The sequence below is a fragment of the Hyla sarda genome, unplaced genomic scaffold, assembly GCF_029499605.1.
Source record: "Hyla sarda isolate aHylSar1 unplaced genomic scaffold, aHylSar1.hap1 scaffold_1167, whole genome shotgun sequence".
Lineage (NCBI taxonomy): Eukaryota > Metazoa > Chordata > Amphibia > Anura > Hylidae > Hyla > Hyla sarda.
In genome coordinates this window covers 87,529-102,831 of record NW_026607789.1, presented here as the reverse complement: position 1 = coordinate 102,831, position 15,303 = coordinate 87,529, and the positions used below count along the sequence as shown (strand labels likewise).

General features: G+C 46.1%; 7 non-coding genes across 7 annotated transcripts; all 7 read left to right on the top strand.

The window, feature by feature from the left end:
• The first annotated feature begins 1,081 nt into the window (after positions 1 to 1,081).
• Positions 1,082 to 1,272, top strand: LOC130302470 (U2 spliceosomal RNA). Its single transcript, XR_008852672.1, has one exon. It is a non-coding gene; the product is annotated as a U2 spliceosomal RNA (small nuclear RNA).
• Positions 1,273 to 3,364: 2,092 nt separating this feature from the next.
• On the top strand, positions 3,365 to 3,555 carry LOC130302469 (U2 spliceosomal RNA). The gene has a single exon (XR_008852671.1). It is a non-coding gene; the product is annotated as a U2 spliceosomal RNA (small nuclear RNA).
• Positions 3,556 to 5,633: 2,078 nt separating this feature from the next.
• LOC130302467 (U2 spliceosomal RNA) lies at positions 5,634 to 5,824 on the top strand. Its single transcript, XR_008852670.1, has one exon. It is a non-coding gene; the product is annotated as a U2 spliceosomal RNA (small nuclear RNA).
• A 2,090-nt stretch (positions 5,825 to 7,914) lies between these two features.
• Positions 7,915 to 8,105, top strand: LOC130302477 (U2 spliceosomal RNA). The gene has a single exon (XR_008852680.1). It is a non-coding gene; the product is annotated as a U2 spliceosomal RNA (small nuclear RNA).
• A 2,091-nt stretch (positions 8,106 to 10,196) lies between these two features.
• LOC130302465 (U2 spliceosomal RNA) lies at positions 10,197 to 10,387 on the top strand. The gene has a single exon (XR_008852668.1). It is a non-coding gene; the product is annotated as a U2 spliceosomal RNA (small nuclear RNA).
• A 2,096-nt stretch (positions 10,388 to 12,483) lies between these two features.
• On the top strand, positions 12,484 to 12,674 carry LOC130302464 (U2 spliceosomal RNA). Its single transcript, XR_008852667.1, has one exon. It is a non-coding gene; the product is annotated as a U2 spliceosomal RNA (small nuclear RNA).
• Positions 12,675 to 14,762: 2,088 nt separating this feature from the next.
• LOC130302463 (U2 spliceosomal RNA) lies at positions 14,763 to 14,953 on the top strand. Its single transcript, XR_008852666.1, has one exon. It is a non-coding gene; the product is annotated as a U2 spliceosomal RNA (small nuclear RNA).
• Positions 14,954 to 15,303: the final 350 nt, after the last annotated feature.

The following is a 15,303-nucleotide window of genomic DNA, read 5'->3' as shown; positions in this document are numbered from 1 at the left end:
ATGGGGTATGCATTAGACGGAAAAAAAGAAGAAAAAGAAGAATAATACGCCCAGAAAAGAGGCGAAAAGGAGAAAAACGTAAAAAAACGTGAAAAAAAAGTAAGAGGAAGAGAAGGGAAAAAAAGGTGGAAATGGGTTTAAAAGTGATTTCGGCGGAGAAATATATATATATATATATATATATATATATATATATATATATATATATGCGCACACACACACATAGATATAAACGTATTCTCCGTTGAGATATTGCAGCCGCTGCTGTGTCCAGGCCCAGGAGCCTTAGCACTGTGCTGTGATGTCACTCAATACCACTGACATCACTAGGTGTAAACAACATCTCTCCTTTGCTGTGTATGTGACTATGGAGCTGTTTGGTGATGTCGTCTATTATGGCCTTCATAGAAGCAACAGGAGATTGTTGCATCCATCTAGAACCCTCAGAACTACAGTGCTATGATGTCACTCACTTCCACAGGCCTTGCAGAGTGTAAACAACAACAACCCAGCTTTGTTGTGTATGTAACCATAGGGATTTGTGATGTCACCTAGAACCTTCACAGCAGCGACAGCTTTATGAGGAGCATCAGCACTGCTCTGCCTGAGCAGAACCATCACCGCCATAGGTTGTCAAATAACCCGGATTTAACCCACACAGGTAAGTCCAATGGGGTGCAGGCATGTCCTCTATGCTTACAGCTTCCCGTGGGTGTTGGTTTGATACCGTTTGGGGACAGCCAAGGAGGCATCTGCAGGCAACAAAGGTAGGTGTGTGCTTGTGTGTGTGTATCCTATGCAGATCCTAAGCCCAGTGTCACATGCAAGTAGGAGGAGTAAGAAGGGTTCCTGGCAAATCCGGGTTATGGATTGCATTTAAAAAGGCCCCGTGGGAGTGCAATGGGCCCCTGTCTTGCTGCTTAGCAATAATGGTATGGGTTTAGGTTCTGCTGTGTGTACTGGTGGTTGACTGCCCCCCAGCCCAGAGTGTGCATGGAAAATTGTCTGGCAGCCTCCCTGACAGCAAGCAGTGATAGTGCCCATGAAGGGCACCTTGTTGGGCCCCGCCCCTTTCACGGTTATCGCTTCTCGGCCTTTTGGCTAAGATCAAGTGTAGTATCTGTTCTTATCAGTTTAATATCTGATACGTCCCCTATCTGGGGACCATATATTAAATGGATTTTTGAGAACGGGGGCCGATTTCGAAGCTTGCTTCCGTCGCCCTATGCATTGACCCGATATGGCAGTATCTTCGGGTACAGTGCACCACCCCCTTACAGGGTTAAAAAGAAAGATTCCTACTTTCATTGCTACCTGCTTGCTGGCTAGCCAGCTAGCCAGCCCTGTGGGCCTTGCTGCTGCTGCAGCCAAAAAACAAAAGGTGGTGCTGCTGCTGCTTCTGCTGCTTCTGCTTCTGCTTGTGTCTGGCCGCTGTTGGAGCGTCCAGGCACAGGACTTCTGCTGCTGCTGACTAAATGGCCTCCTTAATTGGATCATTTGAGTAGCCAGCACACCTGTGCAGGTAGGGCATGACATGATAGGCAGCTGCCTTGATAGCGGGTGGGTGCTGAATGTTCCTAATTGACAAAATAAGATTAATGCTTATGAAGAAATATAAAATCTCATCCCTTCCCCAATATCGCGCCACACCCCTACCCCTTAATTCCCTGGTTGAACTTGATGGACATATGTCTTTTTTCGACCGTACTAACTATGTAACTATGTAACATAACATGGGGGGGGGGGGGTCTCCTGGCTGTTCACACAGGTGTGTCATTGCTGTACATTGACCATGCATTGCTTCTGTGGTATTGCAAAGGCAAAGACAAATGCTTCCAGCCATCCATTGCACTAATGGATTGGTCATCAGCTGGCTGTCTATGTCCCGCATCAATATAGACCAAAGTACAGAGGGTTAGGCTATGCTATTGTGCACCTACCTGATGCATCAGAAGGTGCGAGGCCCTTGCTAAATTCTGTGCACAGACTTTGAGATCTATACTTTAGACTGTATCTAAACCTGCTCCAACATGGACTGACATTCTGGCCTACTTTCAGCCGATGCGACTTGTCTGTCGCTGAACAGTCGCTTTTTATGTATTCAGCACCTATGTATAATGTTGTAAAAATGCTCTAGAAGCTAAAGTCGCAGAAATGTCACACATATTTGGCCTGCAACTTTCTGTGCGACAAATTCAGACAGGAAAAATCAGTATAAATCCTTAGAAAATTATCCCCCAGTGTCTCCATCTGCTGGCGGTATTGAATAAGCATTGCTGCACTGATGGGGTATGCATTAGACGAAAAAAAAGAAGAAAAAGAAGAATAATACGCCCAGAAAAGAGGCAAAAAGGAGAAAAACGTAAAAAAACGTGAAAAAAAAGTAAGAGGAAGAGAAGGGAAAAAAAGGTGGAAATGGGTTTAAAAGTGATTTCGGCGGAGAAATATATATATATATATATATATATATATATATATATATATATATATACGCGCACACACACACATATATATAAACGTATTCTCCGTTGAGATATTGCAGCCGCTGCTGTGTCCAGGCCCAGGAGCCTTAGCACTGTGCTGTGATGTCACTCAATACCACTGACATCACTAGGTGTAAACAACATCTCTCCTTTGCTGTGTATGTGACTATGGAGCTGTTTGGTGATGTCGTCTATTATGGCCTTCATAGAAGCAACAGGAGATTGTTGCATCCATCTAGAACCCTCAGAACTACAGTGCTATGATGTCACTCACTTCCACAGGCCATGCAGAGTGTAAACAACAACAACCCAGCTTTGTTGTGTATGTAACCATAGGGATTTGTGATGTCACCTAGAACCTTCACAGCAGCGACAGCTTTATGAGGAGCATCAGCACTGCTCTGCCTGAGCAGAACCATCACCGCCATAGGTTGTCAAATAACCCGGATTTAACCCACACAGGTAAGTCCAATGGGGTGCAGGCATGTCCTCTATGCTTACAGCTTCCCGTGGGTGTTGGTTTGATACCGTTTGGGGACAGCCAAGGAGGCATCTGCAGGCAACAAAGGTAGGTGTGTGCTTGTGTGTGTGTTTCCTATGCAGATCCTAAGCCCAGTGTCACATGCAAGTAGGAGGAGTAAGAAGGGTTCCTGGCAAATCCGGGTTATGGATTGCATTTAAAAAGGCCCCGTGGGAGTGCAATGGGCCCCTGTCTTGCTGCTTAGCAATAATGGTATGGGTTTAGGTTCTGCTGTGTGTACTGGTGGTTGACTGCCCCCCAGCCCAGAGTGTGCATGGAAAATTGTCTGGCAGCCTCCCTGACAGCAAGCAGTGATAGTGCCCATGAAGGGCACCTTGTTGGGCCCGCCCCTTTCACGGTTATCGCTTCTCGGCCTTTTGGCTAAGATCAAGTGTAGTATCTGTTCTTATCAGTTTAATATCTGATACGTCCCCTATCTGGGGACCATATATTAAATGGATTTTTGAGAACGGGGGCCGATTTCGAAGCTTGCTTCCGTCGCCCTATGCATTGACCCGATATGGCAGTATCTTCGGGTACAGTGCACCACCCCCTTACAGGGTTAAAAAGAAAGATTCCTACTTTCATTGCTACCTGCTTGCTGGCTAGCCAGCTAGCCAGCCCTGTGGGCCTTGCTGCTGCTGCAGCCAAAAAACAAAAGGTGGTGCTGCTGCTGCTTCTGCTGCTTCTGCTTCTGCTTGTGTCTGGCCGCTGTTGGAGCGTCCAGGCACAGGACTTCTGCTGCTGCTGACTAAATGGCCTCCTTAATTGGATCATTTGAGTAGCCAGCACACCTGTGCAGGTAGGGCATGACATGATAGGCAGCTGCCTTGATAGCGGGTGGGTGCTGAATGTTCCTAATTGACAAAATAAGATTAATGCTTATGAAGAAATATAAAATCTCATCCCTTCCCCAATATCGCGCCACACCCCTACCCCTTAATTCCCTGGTTGAACTTGATGGACATATGTCTTTTTTCGACCGTACTAACTATGTAACTATGTAACATAACATGGGGGGGGGGGGATCTCCTGGCTGTTCACACAGGTGTGTCATTGCTGTACATTGACCATGCATTGCTTCTGTGGTATTGCAAAGGCAAAGACAAATGCTTCCAGCCATCCATTGCACTAATGGATTGGTCATCAGCTGGCTGTCTATGTCCCGCATCAATATAGACCAAAGTACAGAGGGTTAGGCTATGCTATTGTGCACCTACCTGATGCATCAGAAGGTGCGAGGCCCTTGCTAAATTCTGTGCACAGACTTTGAGATCTATACTTTAGACTGTATCTAAACCTGCTCCAACATGGACTGACATTCTGGCCTACTTTCAGCCGATGCGACTTGTCTGTCGCTGAACAGTCGCTTTTTATGTATTCAGCACCTATGTATAATGTTGTAAAAATGCTCTAGAAGCTAAAGTCGCAGAAATGTCACACATATTTGGCCTGCAACTTTCTGTGCGACAAATTCAGACAGGAAAAATCAGTATAAATCCTTAGAAAATTATCCCCCAGTGTCTCCATCTGCTGGCGGTATTGAATAAGCATTGCTGCACTGATGGGGTATGCATTAGACGAAAAAAAAGAAGAAAAAGAAGAATAATACGCCCAGAAAAGAGGCGAAAAGGAGAAAAACGTAAAAAAACGTGAAAAAAAAGTAAGAGGAAGAGAAGGGAAAAAAAGGTGGAAATGGGTTTAAAAGTGATTTCGGCGGAGAAATATATATATATATATATATATATATATATATACGCGCACACACACACATATATATAAACGTATTCTCCGTTGAGATATTGCAGCCGCTGCTGTGTCCAGGCCCAGGAGCCTTAGCACTGTGCTGTGATGTCACTCAATACCACTGACATCACTAGGTGTAAACAACATCTCTCCTTTGCTGTGTATGTGACTATGGAGCTGTTTGGTGATGTCGTCTATTATGGCCTTCATAGAAGCAACAGGAGATTGTTGCATCCATCTAGAACCCTCAGAACTACAGTGCTATGATGTCACTCACTTCCACAGGCCTTGCAGAGTGTAAACAACAACAACCCAGCTTTGTTGTGTATGTAACCATAGGGATTTGTGATGTCACCTAGAACCTTCACAGCAGCGACAGCTTTATGAGGAGCATCAGCACTGCTCTGCCTGAGCAGAACCATCACCGCCATAGGTTGTCAAATAACCCGGATTTAACCCACACAGGTAAGTCCAATGGGGTGCAGGCATGTCCTCTATGCTTACAGCTTCCCGTGGGTGTTGGTTTGATACCGTTTGGGGACAGCCAAGGAGGCATCTGCAGGCAACAAAGGTAGGTGTGTGCTTGTGTGTGTGTTTCCTATGCAGATCCTAAGCCCAGTGTCACATGCAAGTAGGAGGAGTAAGAAGGGTTCCTGGCAAATCCGGGTTATGGATTGCATTTAAAAAGGCCCCGTGGGAGTGCAATGGGCCCCTGTCTTGCTGCTTAGCAATAATGGTATGGGTTTAGGTTCTGCTGTGTATACTGGTGGTTGACTGCCCCCCAGCCCAGAGTGTGCATGGAAAATTGTCTGGCAGCCTCCCTGACAGCAAGCAGTGATAGTGCCCATGAAGGGCACCTTGTTGGGCCCGCCCCTTTCACGGTTATCGCTTCTCGGCCTTTTGGCTAAGATCAAGTGTAGTATCTGTTCTTATCAGTTTAATATCTGATACGTCCCCTATCTGGGGACCATATATTAAATGGATTTTTGAGAACGGGGGCCGATTTCGAAGCTTGCTTCCGTCGCCCTATGCATTGACCCGATATGGCAGTATCTTCGGGTACAGTGCACCACCCCCTTACAGGGTTAAAAAGAAAGATTCCTACTTTCATTGCTACCTGCTTGCTGGCTAGCCAGCTAGCCAGCCCTGTGGGCCTTGCTGCTGCTGCAGCCAAAAAACAAAAGGTGGTGCTGCTGCTGCTTCTGCTGCTTCTGCTTCTGCTTGTGTCTGGCCGCTGTTGGAGCGTCCAGGCACAGGACTTCTGCTGCTGCTGACTAAATGGCCTCCTTAATTGGATCATTTGAGTAGCCAGCACACCTGTGCAGGTAGGGCATGACATGATAGGCAGCTGCCTTGATAGCGGGTGGGTGCTGAATGTTCCTAATTGACAAAATAAGATTAATGCTTATGAAGAAATATAAAATCTCATCCCTTCCCCAATATCGCGCCACACCCCTACCCCTTAATTCCCTGGTTGAACTTGATGGACATATGTCTTTTTTCGACCGTACTAACTATGTAACTATGTAACATAACATGGGGGGGGGGGGGGGGGGGTCTCCTGGCTGTTCACACAGGTGTGTCATTGCTGTACATTGACCATGCATTGCTTCTGTGGTATTGCAAAGGCAAAGACAAATGCTTCCAGCCATCCATTGCACTAATGGATTGGTCATCAGCTGGCTGTCTATGTCCCGCATCAATATAGACCAAAGTACAGAGGGTTAGGCTATGCTATTGTGCACCTACCTGATGCATCAGAAGGTGCGAGGCCCTTGCTAAATTCTGTGCACAGACTTTGAGATCTATACTTTAGACTGTATCTAAACCTGCTCCAACATGGACTGACATTCTGGCCTACTTTCAGCCGATGCGACTTGTCTGTCGCTGAACAGTCGCTTTTTATGTATTCAGGACCTATGTATAATGTTGTAAAAATGCTCTAGAAGCTAAAGTCGCAGAAATGTCACACATATTTGGCCTGCAACTTTCTGTGCGACAAATTCAGACAGGAAAAATCAGTATAAATCCTTAGAAAATTATCCCCCAGTGTCTCCATCTGCTGGCGGTATTGAATAAGCATTGCTGCACTGATGGGGTATGCATTAGACGAAAAAAAAGAAGAAAAAGAAGAATAATACGCCCAGAAAAGAGGCGAAAAGGAGAAAAACGTAAAAAAACGTGAAAAAAAAGTAAGAGGAAGAGAAGGGAAAAAAAGGTGGAAATGGGTTTAAAAGTGATTTCGACGGAGAAATATATATATATATATATATATATATATATATATATATACGCGCACACACACACATATATATAAACGTATTCTCCGTTGAGATATTGCAGCCGCTGCTGTGTCCAGGCCCAGGAGCCTTAGCACTGTGCTGTGATGTCACTCAATACCACTGACATCACTAGGTGTAAACAACATCTCTCCTTTGCTGTGTATGTGACTATGGAGCTGTTTGGTGATGTCGTCTATTATGGCCTTCATAGAAGCAACAGGAGATTGTTGCATCCATCTAGAACCCTCAGAACTACAGTGCTATGATGTCACTCACTTCCACAGGCCTTGCAGAGTGTAAACAACAACAACCCAGCTTTGTTGTGTATGTAACCATAGGGATTTGTGATGTCACCTAGAACCTTCACAGCAGCGACAGCTTTATGAGGAGCATCAGCACTGCTCTGCCTGAGCAGAACCATCACCGCCATAGGTTGTCAAATAACCCGGATTTAACCCACACAGGTAAGTCCAATGGGGTGCAGGCATGTCCTCTATGCTTACAGCTTCCCGTGGGTGTTGGTTTGATACCGTTTGGGGACAGCCAAGGAGGCATCTGCAGGCAACAAAGGTAGGTGTGTGCTTGTGTGTGTGTTTCCTATGCAGATCCTAAGCCCAGTGTCACATGCAAGTAGGAGGAGTAAGAAGGGTTCCTGGCAAATCCGGGTTATGGATTGCATTTAAAAAGGCCCCGTGGGAGTGCAATGGGCCCCTGTCTTGCTGCTTAGCAATAATGGTATGGGTTTAGGTTCTGCTGTGTGTACTGGTGGTTGACTGCCCCCCAGCCCAGAGTGTGCATGGAAAATTGTCTGGCAGCCTCCCTGACAGCAAGCAGTGATAGTGCCCATGAAGGGCACCTTGTTGGGCCCGCCCCTTTCACGGTTATCGCTTCTCGGCCTTTTGGCTAAGATCAAGTGTAGTATCTGTTCTTATCAGTTTAATAGCTGATACGTCCCCTATCTGGGGACCATATATTAAATGGATTTTTGAGAACGGGGGCCGATTTCGAAGCTTGCTTCCGTCGCCCTATGCATTGACCCGATATGGCAGTATCTTCGGGTACAGTGCACCACCCCCTTACAGGGTTAAAAAGAAAGATTCCTACTTTCATTGCTACCTGCTTGCTGGCTAGCCAGCTAGCCAGCCCTGTGGGCCTTGCTGCTGCTGCAGCCAAAAAACAAAAGGTGGTGCTGCTGCTGCTTCTGCTGCTTCTGCTTCTGCTTGTGTCTGGCCGCTGTTGGAGCGTCCAGGCACAGGACTTCTGCTGCTGCTGACTAAATGGCCTCCTTAATTGGATCATTTGAGTAGCCAGCACACCTGTGCAGGTAGGGCATGACATGATAGGCAGCTGCCTTGATAGCGGGTGGGTGCTGAATGTTCCTAATTGACAAAATAAGATTAATGCTTATGAAGAAATATAAAATCTCATCCCTTCCCCAATATCGCGCCACACCCCTACCCCTTAATTCCCTGGTTGAACTTGATGGACATATGTCTTTTTTCGACCGTACTAACTATGTAACTATGTAACATAACATGGGGGGGGGGGGGGGGGGTCTCCTGGCTGTTCACACAGGTGTGTCATTGCTGTACATTGACCATGCATTGCTTCTGTGGTATTGCAAAGGCAAAGACAAATGCTTCCAGCCATCCATTGCACTAATGGATTGGTCATCAGCTGGCTGTCTATGTCCCGCATCAATATAGACCAAAGTACAGAGGGTTAGGCTATGCTATTGTGCACCTACCTGATGCATCAGAAGGTGCGAGGCCCTTGCTAAATTCTGTGCACAGACTTTGAGATCTATACTTTAGACTGTATCTAAACCTGCTCCAACATGGACTGACATTCTGGCCTACTTTCAGCCGATGCGACTTGTCTGTCGCTGAACAGTCGCTTTTTATGTATTCAGCACCTATGTATAATGTTGTAAAAATGCTCTAGAAGCTAAAGTCGCAGAAATGTCACACATATTTGGCCTGCAACTTTCTGTGCGACAAATTCAGACAGGAAAAATCAGTATAAATCCTTAGAAAATTATCCCCCAGTGTCTCCATCTGCTGGCGGTATTGAATAAGCATTGCTGCACTGATGGGGTATGCATTAGACGAAAAAAAAGAAGAAAAAGAAGAATAATACGCCCAGAAAAGAGGCGAAAAGGAGAAAAACGTAAAAAAACGTGAAAAAAAAGTAAGAGGAAGAGAAGGGAAAAAAAGGTGGAAATGGGTTTAAAAGTGATTTCGGCGGAGAAATATATATATATATATATATATATATATATATATATATATATATACGCGCACACACACACATATATATAAACGTATTCTCTGTTGAGATATTGCAGCCGCTGCTGTGTCCAGGCCCAGGAGCCTTAGCACTGTGCTGTGATGTCACTCAATACCACTGACATCACTAGGTGTAAACAACATCTCTCCTTTGCTGTGTATGTGACTATGGAGCTGTTTGGTGATGTCGTCTATTATGGCCTTCATAGAAGCAACAGGAGATTGTTGCATCCATCTAGAACCCTCAGAACTACAGTGCTATGATGTCACTCACTTCCACAGGCCTTGCAGAGTGTAAACAACAACAACCCAGCTTTGTTGTGTATGTAACCATAGGGATTTGTGATGTCACCTAGAACCTTCACAGCAGCGACAGCTTTATGAGGACAGCACTGCTCTGCCTGAGCAGAACCATCACCGCCATAGGTTGTCAAATAACCCGGATTTAACCCACACAGGTAAGTCCAATGGGGTGCAGGCATGTCCTCTATGCTTACAGCTTCCCGTGGGTGTTGGTTTGATACCGTTTGGGGACAGCCAAGGAGGCATCTGCAGGCAACAAAGGTAGGTGTGTGCTTGTGTGTGTGTTTCCTATGCAGATCCTAAGCCCAGTGTCACATGCAAGTAGGAGGAGTAAGAAGGGTTCCTGGCAAATCCGGGTTATGGATTGCATTTAAAAAGGCCCCGTGGGAGTGCAATGGGCCCCTGTCTTGCTGCTTAGCAATAATGGTATGGGTTTAGGTTCTGCTGTGTGTACTGGTGGTTGACTGCCCCCCAGCCCAGAGTGTGCATGGAAAATTGTCTGGCAGCCTCCCTGACAGCAAGCAGTGATAGTGCCCATGAAGGGCACCTTGTTGGGCCCGCCCCTTTCACGGTTATCGCTTCTCGGCCTTTTGGCTAAGATCAAGTGTAGTATCTGTTCTTATCAGTTTAATATCTGATACGTCCCCTATCTGGGGACCATATATTAAATGGATTTTTGAGAACGGGGGCCGATTTCGAAGCTTGCTTCCGTCGCCCTATGCATTGACCCGATATGGCAGTATCTTCGGGTACAGTGCACCACCCCCTTACAGGGTTAAAAAGAAAGATTCCTACTTTCATTGCTACCTGCTTGCTGGCTAGCCAGCTAGCCAGCCCTGTGGGCCTTGCTGCTGCTGCAGCCAAAAAACAAAAGGTGGTGCTGCTGCTGCTTCTGCTGCTTCTGCTTCTGCTTGTGTCTGGCCGCTGTTGGAGCGTCCAGGCACAGGACTTCTGCTGCTGCTGACTAAATGGCCTCCTTAATTGGATCATTTGAGTAGCCAGCACACCTGTGCAGGTAGGGCATGACATGATAGGCAGCTGCCTTGATAGCGGGTGGGTGCTGAATGTTCCTAATTGACAAAATAAGATTAATGCTTATGAAGAAATATAAAATCTCATCCCTTCCCCAATATCGCGCCACACCCCTACCCCTTAATTCCCTGGTTGAACTTGATGGACATATGTCTTTTTTCGACCGTACTAACTATGTAACTATGTAACATAACATGGGGGGGGGGGGGGGGGTCTCCTGGCTGTTCACACAGGTGTGTCATTGCTGTACATTGACCATGCATTGCTTCTGTGGTATTGCAAAGGCAAAGACAAATGCTTCCAGCCATCCATTGCACTAATGGATTGGTCATCAGCTGGCTGTCTATGTCCCGCATCAATATAGACCAAAGTACAGAGGGTTAGGCTATGCTATTGTGCACCTACCTGATGCATCAGAAGGTGCGAGGCCCTTGCTAAATTCTGTGCACAGACTTTGAGATCTATACTTTAGACTGTATCTAAACCTGCTCCAACATGGACTGACATTCTGGCCTACTTTCAGCCGATGCGACTTGTCTGTCGCTGAACAGTCGCTTTTTATGTATTCAGCACCTATGTATAATGTTGTAAAAATGCTCTAGAAGCTAAAGTCGCAGAAATGTCACACATATTTGGCCTGCAACTTTCTGTGCGACAAATTCAGACAGGAAAAATCAGTATAAATCCTTAGAAAATTATCCCCCAGTGTCTCCATCTGCTGGCGGTATTGAATAAGCATTGCTGCACTGATGGGGTATGCATTAGACGAAAAAAAAGAAGAAAAAGAAGAATAATACGCCCAGAAAAGAGGCGAAAAGGAGAAAAACATAAAAAAACGTGAAAAAAAAGTAAGAGGAAGAGAAGGGAAAAAAAGGTGGAAATGGGTTTAAAAGTGATTTCGGCGGAGAAATATATATATATATATATATATATATATATATATATATATATATATACGCGCACACACACACATATATATAAACGTATTCTCCGTTGAGATATTGCAGCCGCTGCTGTGTCCAGGCCCAGGAGCCTTAGCACTGTGCTGTGATGTCACTCAATACCACTGACATCACTAGGTGTAAACAACATCTCTCCTTTGCTGTGTATGTGACTATGGAGCTGTTTGGTGATGTCGTCTATTATGGCCTTCATAGAAGCAACAGGAGATTGTTGCATCCATCTAGAACCCTCAGAACTACAGTGCTATGATGTCACTCACTTCCACAGGCCTTGCAGAGTGTAAACAACAACAACCCAGCTTTGTTGTGTATGTAACCATAGGGATTTGTGATGTCACCTAGAACCTTCACAGCAGCGACAGCTTTATGAGGAGCATCAGCACTGCTCTGCCTGAGCAGAACCATCACCGCCATAGGTTGTCAAATAACCCGGATTTAACCCACACAGGTAAGTCCAATGGGGTGCAGGCATGTCCTCTATGCTTACAGCTTCCCGTGGGTGTTGGTTTGATACCGTTTGGGGACAGCCAAGGAGGCATCTGCAGGCAACAAAGGTAGGTGTGTGCTTGTGTGTGTGTTTCCTATGCAGATCCTAAGCCCAGTGTCACATGCAAGTAGGAGGAGTAAGAAGGGTTCCTGGCAAATCCGGGTTATGGATTGCATTTAAAAAGGCCCCGTGGGAGTGCAATGGGCCCCTGTCTTGCTGCTTAGCAATAATGGTATGGGTTTAGGTTCTGCTGTGTGTACTGGTGGTTGACTGCCCCCCAGCCCAGAGTGTGCATGGAAAATTGTCTGGCAGCCTCCCTGACAGCAAGCAGTGATAGTGCCCATGAAGGGCACCTTGTTGGGCCCGCCCCTTTCACGGTTATCGCTTCTCGGCCTTTTGGCTAAGATCAAGTGTAGTATCTGTTCTTATCAGTTTAATATCTGATACGTCCCCTATCTGGGGACCATATATTAAATGGATTTTTGAGAACGGGGGCCGATTTCGAAGCTTGCTTCCGTCGCCCTATGCATTGACCCGATATGGCAGTATCTTCGGGTACAGTGCACCACCCCCTTACAGGGTTAAAAAGAAAGATTCCTACTTTCATTGCTACCTGCTTGCTGGCTAGCCAGCTAGCCAGCCCTGTGGGCCTTGCTGCTGCTGCAGCCAAAAAACAAAAGGTGGTGCTGCTGCTGCTTCTGCTGCTTCTGCTTCTGCTTGTGTCTGGCCGCTGTTGGAGCGTCCAGGCACAGGACTTCTGCTGCTGCTGACTAAATGGCCTCCTTAATTGGATCATTTGAGTAGCCAGCACACCTGTGCAGGTAGGGCATGACATGATAGGCAGCTGCCTTGATAGCGGGTGGGTGCTGAATGTTCCTAATTGACAAAATAAGATTAATGCTTATGAAGAAATATAAAATCTCATCCCTTCCCCAATATCGCGCCACACCCCTACCCCTTAATTCCCTGGTTGAACTTGATGGACATATGTCTTTTTTCGACCGTACTAACTATGTAACTATGTAACATAACATGGGGGGGGGGGGGGGTCTCCTGGCTGTTCACACAGGTGTGTCATTGCTGTACATTGACCATGCATTGCTTCTGTGGTATTGCAAAGGCAAAGACAAATGCTTCCAGCCATCCATTGCACTAATGGATTGGTCATCAGCTTAGCAATAATGTCCCGCATCAATATAGACCAAAGTACAGAGGGTTAGGCTATGCTATTGTGCACCTACCTGATGCATCAGAAGGTGCGAGGCCCTTGCTAAATTCTGTGCACAGACTTTGAGATCTATACTTTAGACTGTATCTAAACCTGCTCCAACATGGACTGACATTCTGGCCTACTTTCAGCCGATGCGACTTGTCTGTCGCTGAACAGTCGCTTTTTATGTATTCAGCACCTATGTATAATGTTGTAAAAATGCTCTAGAAGCTAAAGTCGCAGAAATGTCACACATATTTGGCCTGCAACTTTCTGTGCGACAAATTCAGACAGGAAAAATCAGTATAAATCCTTAGAAAATTATCCCCCAGTGTCTCCATCTGCTGGCGGTATTGAATAAGCATTGCTGCACTGATGGGGTATGCATTAGACGAAAAAAAAGAAGAAAAAGAAGAATAATACGCCCAGAAAAGAGGCGAAAAGGAGAAAAACGTAAAAAAACGTGAAAAAAAAGTAAGAGGAAGAGAAGGGAAAAAAAGGTGGAAATGGGTTTAAAAGTGATTTCGGCGGAGAAATATATATATATATATATATATATATATATATATATATATACGCGCACACACACACATATATATAAACGTATTCTCCGTTGAGATATTGCAGCCGCTGCTGTGTCCAGGCCCAGGAGCCTTAGCACTGTGCTGTGATGTCACTCAATACCACTGACATCACTAGGTGTAAACAACATCTCTCCTTTGCTGTGTATGTGACTATGGAGCTGTTTGGTGATGTCGTCTATTATGGCCTTCATAGAAGCAACAGGAGATTGTTGCATCCATCTAGAACCCTCAGAACTACAGTGCTATGATGTCACTCACTTCCACAGGCCTTGCAGAGTGTAAACAACAACAACCCAGCTTTGTTGTGTATGTAACCATAGGGATTTGTGATGTCACCTAGAACCTTCACAGCAGCGACAGCTTTATGAGGAGCATCAGCACTGCTCTGCCTGAGCAGAACCATCACCGCCATAGGTTGTCAAATAACCCGGATTTAACCCACACAGGTAAGTCCAATGGGGTGCAGGCATGTCCTCTATGCTTACAGCTTCCCGTGGGTGTTGGTTTGATACCGTTTGGGGACAGCCAAGGAGGCATCTGCAGGCAACAAAGGTAGGTGTGTGCTTGTGTGTGTGTTTCCTATGCAGATCCTAAGCCCAGTGTCACATGCAAGTAGGAGGAGTAAGAAGGGTTCCTGGCAAATCCGGGTTATGGATTGCATTTAAAAAGGCCCCGTGGGAGTGCAATGGGCCCCTGTCTTGCTGCTTAGCAATAATGGTATGGGTTTAGGTTCTGCTGTGTGTACTGGTGGTTGACTGCCCCCCAGCCCAGAGTGTGCATGGAAAATTGTCTGGCAGCCTCCCTGACAGCAAGCAGTGATAGTGCCCATGAAGGGCACCTTGTTGGGCCCGCCCCTTTCACGGTTATCGCTTCTCGGCCTTTTGGCTAAGATCAAGTGTAGTATCTGTTCTTATCAGTTTAATATCTGATACGTCCCCTATCTGGGGACCATATATTAAATGGATTTTTGAGAACGGGGGCCGATTTCGAAGCTTGCTTCCGTCGCCCTATGCATTGACCCGATATGGCAGTATCTTCGGGTACAGTGCACCACCCCCTTACAGGGTTAAAAAGAAAGATTCCTACTTTCATTGCTACCTGCTTGCTGGCTAGCCAGCTAGCCAGCCCTGTGGGCCTTGCTGCTGCTGCAGCCAAAAAACAAAAGGTGGTGCTGCTGCTGCTTCTGCTTCTGCTTGTGTCTGGCCGCTGTTGGAGCGTCCAGGCACAGGACTTCTGCTGCTGCTGACTAAATGGCCTCCTTAATTGGATCATTTGAGTAGCCAGCACACCTGTGCAGGTAGGGCATGACATGATAGGCAGCTGCCTTGATAGCGGGTGGGTGCTGAATGTTCCTAATTGACAAAATAAGATTAATGCTTATGAAGAAATATAAAATCTCATCCCTT